The sequence below is a fragment of the Rana temporaria genome, chromosome 11, assembly GCF_905171775.1.
Source record: "Rana temporaria chromosome 11, aRanTem1.1, whole genome shotgun sequence".
Classification (NCBI taxonomy): Eukaryota; Metazoa; Chordata; class Amphibia; order Anura; family Ranidae; genus Rana; species Rana temporaria.
This window is the reverse complement of record NC_053499.1, coordinates 159,309,773-159,319,358: the sequence shown is the minus strand read 5'-3', so window position 1 is coordinate 159,319,358 and position 9,586 is coordinate 159,309,773.

The window sequence follows — 9,586 nt, the reverse complement described above, 5'->3', positions numbered from 1 at the left end:
GGTCCCTCGGCGGCTGTCTCTGCTCCTCCTCGCAAAAGCTTTCCACCTTCATGCGAGCTCCCGTGATACAGAGGCGGCTATAGCCATTGACTGTATCACTCGGCCCCGCCCCCGGCGCGCTGCGTCATCCGCTGTGATTGACAGCAGCGCCAGCCAATGGCTGCGCTGCTATCAATCCACCCAGCCTAGCCAATCAACGTCCAGGCTGGGAACCGAACAGGATGACGAGAACGCGCCCGGGACTTTCAAGGGGTGAGGTAAGTAAAACGGGGGCTCAGGGGGTGGGGCCGGTGCTGTCAGATGTTTTTTTACCTTAATGCTGTATAATTTTTTCACTATGATTTTTGGGGTGGCTTTGAATTTAGCCCTCTGTAGGGTGATCATTTTAATTTCCATCAAATGATGTGCCATCCTTTCCTTCCTAACACATTACCCAGTCCATACCAGTATAGATCCTAACAGATTACCCAGTTCATACCAGTATAGATCCTAACACATTACCCAGTCCATACCAGTATAGATCCTAACAGATCACCCAGTCCATACCAGTATAGATCCTAACACATTACCCAGCCCACACCAGTATTGATCCTAACACATTACCCAGTCCATACCAGTATGGATCCTAACACATTACCCAGTTCATACCAGTATGGATCCTAACACATTACCCAGTAAAGTGGGCTAATGGAGTGGGCTACTACATGGCAAATTAAGTTTAAAGGGGTTGCAAACCTCCTGTGATGCAGCAACCCCCCAGAGCCCCCCTATAACTTACCTGAACCCGGTCTTTCCTGCGATGAGGATAAGCACACTAGCCTCAGCCGGTGTCTCGGGTCCTAATTGGATAGATAGCAGCGCAGCCATTGGCTCCCGCTGCTGTCAATGAAATTCAACGATGCTGAAGCTGGGGGGCAGGGCCGGGTCCTGCTGTCTGTGTCAATGGACGCAGCAGTAGGACACGGGAGTGCACGCGCACGAGTGCCTCAAGGGAGAGCGGCTCTCCAGCGGGGAACTCGGGAAGAGGAGGAGCGCCTCTGAGGGACCCCAGAAGCGGAGGATTGGGGCCACTCAAGATCCTCAAGATGCTGATGAGAGAAGATATGATTGCGATGTACAAATATCTCAATGGGGATCCCAGCATAAGTATGAATCTTTTCAGTCCCAGCCACACGATGAGACTGGGAGAGAAGCGGTTTAACTTTAAGCTGCGTAGGGTTTTTTTTCACTGTCAGGGTGGTAAGGATGTGGAACTCTCTTCCACAATTGGTGGTGTCGACAGGAAGTATGGATAGTTTTAAAAGACTCTTTTTACGTGTATCTACACAGGTTGAACTGGATGTCTTTATTCAACCTTACCAAATATGTTACTATGTTAGATATATAATGTTAGATATATACATATACATTTTCTTTTTTGTATTTTGCATGACTGGAAATAAAGCAGCGACAGGAAACTATTTACTACTATATTTGTGAGCTGTAGCCCATTGACTGCACACCCATGTATAATGCATATCACTCAGTCACCGAGGATGACTAATTGCAATGATAATAAGGAAAGTGCTAGAAATAGCTAAGCAATCAAACTCAGAGGAAGCTGTATATGATGAGAATCATTCTAATTAATATGCCAATAATCTTTTCTTTTTAGCACATTCTCATCAATGTTCAATGTTCGGTCAGTACTGTCGGTGATACTTTTCCTGTAAGGAAAAACTATTTTCACTGCAAGTCTCTGGGGCCGCATAGATGTCCTTCTTGTAGGAGAATGCTAATCACACGCTAATTACTAACAGATAATCCATTGGCATCGACAGTTCTAAAAAGCATTACTAGGCTGTCTTCCGCTAATGGCCGGTAATGGGTTAATTGCTGGCAACATTACGTTCCAACCTTTCTGTCTTCTGACAGAATATTGCTGAATAGAGGCACTGCGGTCTTTATAAATGGGCAATAATTATTCATCATATTCAGGTGAGGAGGGGGAGGGGGTATAGGATTTCTTTGATTGAGGTCAAGTTCACCTATGATGATCATATGAGCTCTGGAAATGGAAATCGCTCTTCCTTACATATCGGCTTGGTTTAAGGGGAAATTTTAATGGTTTGGGGTCAATTTGATTTTAAGGCCCCCTAACACCCCTGACACTATGCTTTGCCTTACTGCACCTGTGTTAATGCAGCAGATTACCATGAGCTGGGCTAAGGCAGACCATTTATATTGAATGGGTTGGCAGCACACCCTAATGCAGGAAAGGTCATACTTCTATATATATTATGGCCCGGATTCACAAAGCACTTATGCCGACGTATAACAAGTTACGGCGACGTAAGTGCAAATGTGCGCCTTCGTATCTGTGCGCAAGACCCACAAACAGAGATGCGCCTAAAACCAGGCTACACCCCGCCGATGTATCTTGCTTACGCCGGCGTAGAGTAAGCGCACATTTAGGCTGGGAGCATGGTGCCGCTCCCATTGATTAGGCATTTAAATATGTAAATGAGCGAAATACAGGCTACGAGAGGTGCGCGTAAGTTGTACGTCCGGCGTAAAGTTAAGCCCCATGAAGGAGGTGCAACCCAGCAGCAGACATGCAAAGGTCTGCACCAGGGAACACAAGCCGGCCAAGCCGGCGTATTTTACGTTGGACGTGTGCCTAGTTTGGAGCGTAGGTTACGTTCATGGCATACGCATTGCTCCAGCGTATCTTAGGCAGTTGTTCCAACGTAGTTGTGAGCATGCGCAGGGGGATGCGTCCACGTCACGGCGCATGCGCAGTTCGATAAACGTACTTGTCTGGTGCTCGGACCATCATTTGCATGGGGTCACACCTCATTTACATGGGTTTGCATGGGTCAAGCCCACTTCCACCTACGCTGGCCTGCGCCTTTGAAACCTACGCTACGCCGACGCAGCGTTGGGAGCACTGGCTTCCTGAATTCCATGCTTGCCTCTCTGCGCTGCGTCGGCGTACGGCATTTGCGTTACGGCGGCGTAATGTGCACCCAACTCTCTGTGAATCCGGGCCTATGTATTTATAGTACGAACATTGGGGGGGGTAATTTACTAAAACTGGATTACTCACAATCTGGTGTAGCTGTGCATGGTAGCCAATCATTCTAACTTCAGCTTGTTCAATTAAGCTTTGACAATAAAACCAGCCGCTTTCCCTCCCCTGTTCACACCGGTGCACCTGCACACAGCAGAAGTGAGCTGAGAAACCGCCACCGGAGAAGGTCATTCACTGGCCAATGATGATCGCCATTCGCTGCAGCTGATTTCAGCCCAATCGCCGCCTGTCATCACCTGCCAGGAGGTGGACGTGTGGCCAGTCTTCCGGAGTGTACCAGAGGGAGGAGAAGACATTTTGGCTATGGGGGACCATGCAGGGGCTGCAAGCCGAGATTCAGGAGTTCAGGTGCGGGGTACAACAGCAAATATTGATTCGCTGTTGTAACACACCTGGGTGGGTTTGGTGCGCTCTCTCTGCAACCCGAGGCCACCCCATATAAAAGTCTATTAGGTGCTTCAAAAAAACAGCCCCTCTGCATTGGAATCCATGCACCGGTATCCTGAAAGGGGCCAGATGCATGGAAAGGAGAGGCGCCGATGGACAGGGGGGGTGGTGCTCGTGCGCCATTGCTCCCTAATGGACAGGCCACCCCTGGTGTTACCGCCAGGTGCTGCCTGATCACTCTTCATTCATGAACGTATATTGGTTTTATCCATTGTTCCTTAAAGTTGTATCAATATGTGCTTTTATCACATCCACCTAGCACCACTGTAAACTTTGTTCTTTTAAGAATTGTTTAATAAAGATTTATTTTACTCAATGACTGTGTACTGATAATTATACTGAGACGAGGTTCACCACCTTGAAAATTCTCATTAGGTTTCCATTTTTACAATTGCTCTTTTCCGGGATGTGGAATTGACTTGGTCAACCAGGGCCCTACGCGTTTTCTTCTTTCCTTCTAACTCTATCTTTATATAGGGTATATATATATTGTTTTCTTCACTGGTATAACAGTGCAGAGATAATGTAGCAATTGCATACATGTATATTCATTTTTTTTTTAACAACCATTCCGCTTTGAAAGTAGTTTATCGCTCTGCATTTGCATGTAAACAGTTTGCTCCCAGTATACATCTCCAGCAATATCATCATTGCAGACTCCGGACAGATTATAGAAGAGATGAAAGGAAACATGAAATGCCAGTTTATCAGTGCTGCACATCCCCTATGATCCCTTTCAGAAGACGCTTTAAAATAAATGTTTATATTTTCCATGTTTACGTCCATCCGAGCATAAATGAGCTGCAAGAAATATGTTCTGCAGAATGTTAAAGACGGGTTACCAAAGAGACATCAAATGAATGTGGAGAAGGGTTGTCTTTAATGACCTATGTGCAGTACGAATGCATATGTACTGTTCTACGAGTCAAGATACGATGTGCCAATTGTGCAAAGTCTGTAGGACATCTCAGCCCTTATTACTGCGAAAATCGATAATGCTTTCTGTAAATTGCTCCTCCCAAAGGAGCTGAACAAATGCTGAGGAGAAAGATGACTGGCCATGAAAAATCTGGACCATTGCAATTAGGAAACGGCTTAAATTTAGCTCTACACCAGCAACATAAATACCCAGTTGCCATCTCTCTCTCTCTCTTTTTTTTTTTATACTCCTAAATGAACCAAAGACTCCGAATAAACTTTTCACCCTCTTAACTACGGCCAACTGAATACTAGTTTTAAAAATGGTTGATTACTTAAAGCGGAACTTCAGTCATTTTTTCAACCTTCCATCTATTAAATCTTCTGCCCTTGTTGTTGTTTTAACTTTGGATACTAAAACATTTATTTTTTCTGACAGTAAATACCTTATACAGACCACTTCCTGTTTCTTGTCTGGTCATTGGACATCTATGGACATCATGCACAGCTCTCTCTCTCTCTCTCTCACTCTCGTAAAAGTTTTCCAGGAAGGGAGTGGGGGATGAGTAATAAGATGGCCAATGAGAGCTGCAGAGCTGGAGGTGTGCCTCTGTGTAAATTAAGGAAGTGAATACAGCCCACTTTCTGTTTCTTGTCTGGTCATTGAACATCTATGGACATCATGCACAGCTCTCTCTCTCTCTCTCTCTCTCACTCTCGTAAAAGTTTTCCAGGAAGGGAGTGGGGGATGAGTCATAAGATGGCCAATGAGAGCTGCAGAGCTGGAGGTGTGCCTCTGTGTAAATTCAGGAAGTGAATACAGCCCACTTCCTGTTTCTTGTCTGGTCATTGGACATCTATGGACATCATGCACAGCTCTCTCTCTCTCTCTCGTAAAAGTTTTCCAGGAAGGGAGGGGGGATGAGTCATAAGATGGCCAATGAGAGCTGCAGAGCTGGAGGTGTGCCTCGGTGTAAATTCAGGAAGTGAACAGGCAGCAGCTTCAGCTGCCCACAGTTAAAATGGCTGCAGCCAGACTCCGTGGAGGGAGATTTCTGCAGCCTATTTGGCAAGTACAGAATCGCAGTATATATAAAATAATATGCAAAGTTGTTGGAGGGAAGCTTCAGAATGGCAAAGATGTTTTTATTACAAATTACGTGAGCAGTTCCTCTTTAAAGGTGTTCTATTCATTTAGGTGAAAAAAACTCCTGTCATGCAGCAGCCCCCCAGAGCCCCTCTTTTACTTACCTGAGCCCTGAAATTCCCACAACGGGAACGAGCACATCAGCTCCAGCCGGTGTCTCGTATCCTGATTGGATAGATTGATAGCAGCGCAACGATTGGCTCCCGATGCTGTCAATCAAATCCAATGACATGGGCGCCAGGGGACGGGTCCTGCTGTCTGTGTCTATAGATGCAGCAGCAAGACTCAGGAGAGCGCCCACACGGGTGTCCTGAAGGAGAGCACTTTTCCGACGGGGCACTGGAGAATAGGGGGAGCCACCAGTGCCAATGAGGGAACCCAGAAAAGGAGGAGGATCAGGGCCAATCTGTGCAAAACCAACTGCAGAGAGGAGGTAAGTATGATATGTTTGTTATTAAAAAAACAAACACAAAAAACAAACAAGGCCTTTAATGAATAAAGTGATTTCTATGTAATTGTTTATGACAACTGTTAGGTCCGTCCCTTAATGCAGCAGTAAAGCAACATTTCCCAGTCACTAAAAAAATAAAAAAATAAGATTGAATCCAAGGTTTAATTAACTGGAAGAATCCTGATTAAAAGAAAAAGAACAATTTGTCAGAGCCACTAATCGCTTTTTTTTTTTTCAGCTGAAAATATATTTTAATTGCACCTGAGAAATCCATGCCGGCAATTCCCTGAGCTTGATTTAAAAACTAATTGATAGGAGATGCAAGGACTGGATTCCTTCAGTAATTAAAAGTATGAAGTGTAAAAAAATAAATAAATGGGTGTTTGGGAGGGGGGGCACAAAAAGAAGAAAGGGATTTTTTTAGGAGAAGGGCCAACTGTGGAGAGTAACAAACGACTGGATTCTTTCGGTAATTAAAAGTATGAAGTGTAAAAAAATAAATAAATAAATGTGGGGGGGCACAAAAAGAAGAAAGGTATTTTTTAGGAGAAGGGCCAGCTGTGGAGAGTAATAAACGACTGGATTATTTCGGTAATTAAAAGTATAAAGTGTAAAAAAATAAAATAACTGGGTGTGGAGGAGGGGCACAAAAAGAAAAACATTTTTTAGGAGAAGGGCCAACTGTGGAGAGAAACAAATGACTTATTTTGGTAATTAAAAGTATGAAGCGTAAAAAAAAATTATAAATGGGTGTGGGGGGCACAAAAAGAAGAAAGGGATTTTTTAGGAGAAGGGCCAACTGTGGAGAGTAGCAAAGGACTGGATTATTTTGGTAATTAAAGGTATAAAGTGTAAAAAAATAAATAAATGGGTGTGGGGGGGAGGTGCACAAAAAGAAGAAAGGTATTTTTTAGGAGAAGGGCAACTGTGGAGAGTAGTGCCTAGTACACACGTACGGAATTCCCGGCGATAAAAAGCCTGCCGGGAATCCCGAGGGGAAAACCGAGAACCTGCTCGATAAGTTCTTCCCCTACACACGAGAGGTTTTCCCGACAGGAAAACTGTGATGAAGCTTTGGTCGGGAATCCCGGCCATGTGTATGCTCCATCGCAGCTTTTCACATAGGAAAACTGCCGGGAAAAAGACCGATGGGAATCCCGGCGGGAAAAAAGAGAGCTGTTTCTCATTTTTTCCCGGCAGTTTTCCTGTCTGGAAAACTGCGATGGAGCATACACACGGCCAGTTTTCCCGCCTAAAAGCTCTCATGGCAGTTTTCCAGATGGGAAAGCCGGTCGTGTGTACGAGGCATAACAAATGACTGGATTTTTTCGGTAATTAAATGTATGAAGTGTAAAAAAATAAATAGAGAAGGGGGGCACAAAAAAGAAGAAAGGGATTTTTTAGGAGAAGGGCCAACTGTGGAAAGTAACAAAAGACTGGATCATTTTGGTAATTAAAAGTATGAAGTGTAAAAAAAAAAATAAGGGGGGGGGGGGCACAAAAAAAAGAAGGGGATTTTTTAGGAGAAGTTCCAACTGTGGAGAGTAGTGCCTAGTACACACATACGGAATTCCCAGCCGTGTGTATGCTCCATCGCAGTTTTTCACATAGGAAACCTGCTGTTGATCTGACGATATGGTTCCGGCTATCGAGATGGTTCCTGTAAGGACTGCGCAGGCGCAATCCTTGCCGACGGAAATCACCGAACCTCCAGGGAATCTGAGGTAAGTGGGCAGTCAGCCTCACGTCCACGCTTCGCTCGGACGGCTCGCTACGCTCGCTCGGCCTCCTGGCTCTTTTTATAACATCCTCCAATCCACGGGGATGTGCCTGGATGCCGGCCGAGGTTCTGAGATTTCTGTCGGCAAGGATTGCGCCTGCGCAGTCCTTACGGGAACCATCTCGATAGGGGAACCATACCATCAAGTCCCAGGGAAAAAGATCGGCGGGAATCCCAGCGGGGAAAAAAAGAGAGCTGGTTCTCTTTTTTTCCTGGCAGTTTCCCTGTCAGGAAAACTGCGATGGAGCATAAAAGCTCTCATGGCAGTTTTTTAGATGGGAAAACCGGTCGTGTGTACGAGGCATAACAAAACGACTGGATTATTTTGGTAATTAAAAGTATGAAGTGTAAAAAATAAATAGAGAAGGGGGGGCACAAAAAAGAAGACTTTTTTATTTTTGTTTGTTTTAGGAGTAGGCCTAAATACGTGGAGAGTAACCGGTCAGTCTCGAGCGTCAAAGGGAAGTGACTTGTTCTCCAGACACCCGCGTCCGGCTCCGTAGGGAGCGTGTGCCGATTCCAAGTGACAAGAAAGCCCTCTAAACGGTGGGGCTGTGAATTGGTTTTCTTGCTCGCATTGACAGACCGGGAAAGCAGTTTGTTCTACCAAATTTAACAATGATATATCATTATCACAACTTTAGGGGGGGGATCTATAAAATCAATAAGTTTTGCAGGCTGAATAGGATTTGTATGGCGAGCTTTTGCCGAGCTGGTGTCAAAGCGTAAGCATATGGATTGAGTCACTGCCTTGAGATCAATGGAATTTGCAGCCAGTGAGCTCAATAACAAACCTCTCTGAAAAGAAATAGATGTAAAAAAGCAAATTTACTAAAGGATAATAAGCGCCTCTTTTTTTTTTGTTATTTTTTTATTCTATTTTTTTTTTTTTTTCACGAGACTGTAAAGTGCTACTTGGCTGCCGTCGGGCCGCCCCTAGTGAAAGCGACACGGTCTGTGTGCTCGCAATGCAGAATGGCACGGATCTGGGCTGCTGGCTAAGACTATGCATGTGCAAGTTGGGCACTTCAATTTGTGACGCTTGTACTAGGAAACTAGCCAAGATGGGAACGAGAAGGGTGGGGGGAGACCTTTTATATAGTAAATTGAATAAAGAATAAAACCAGTCAATGTGTCTGCTGGGGAAAGACCACGGTGGCTTTATTTACTTTGTGCTGGCAGGACTTGCTAATGGAGAAAAATAAAGAGGCATAATTAAATAGTTTGATGAATTTGCAGGCCCTTTGTTTGAGTGGCGCAGGGAATGCATGTTCCATGGGGCCTCACAAAAAGCCTGGCTGGTAGTGAGTTAAATCTAGGAAATCAGTTCTTTGAAGGCATTTTTATACTTCATTATCCCAGCATGTAAAATGACTTGTACTAAATGACTGAGGATTTTTTCTTTTTTTTTTTTCTTTCCCTGCACCCTCCTTCTTTTCTTTTCCGTTTCCTAAACAAAGAAGCGCATCAGGCGGCTGCTAGCTTTCTTTCTGGTATCCTGGAGCCCGGTCTATTAGTATGTCAGCCAGGTGGCCAGTTAGCGCATGCACTTATCCAGCCAATGGCGAAGAAGTTTCCCTTTTAAAAAAAAAAATACGCTGTTCCTGCGGGCATATGGAGTTATTCTTTCCCTAATCTGCTGATTCATACACTTGTATGTGGACCAGTTTGGGGAGTGAGAAAAACGGAGAAGGAAGTTTATAAAACATGTTGCAGGCTGAGAGACAGGCGGTGGCTTCATCATTTTGTATGAAGATGCGCTATTGTGTC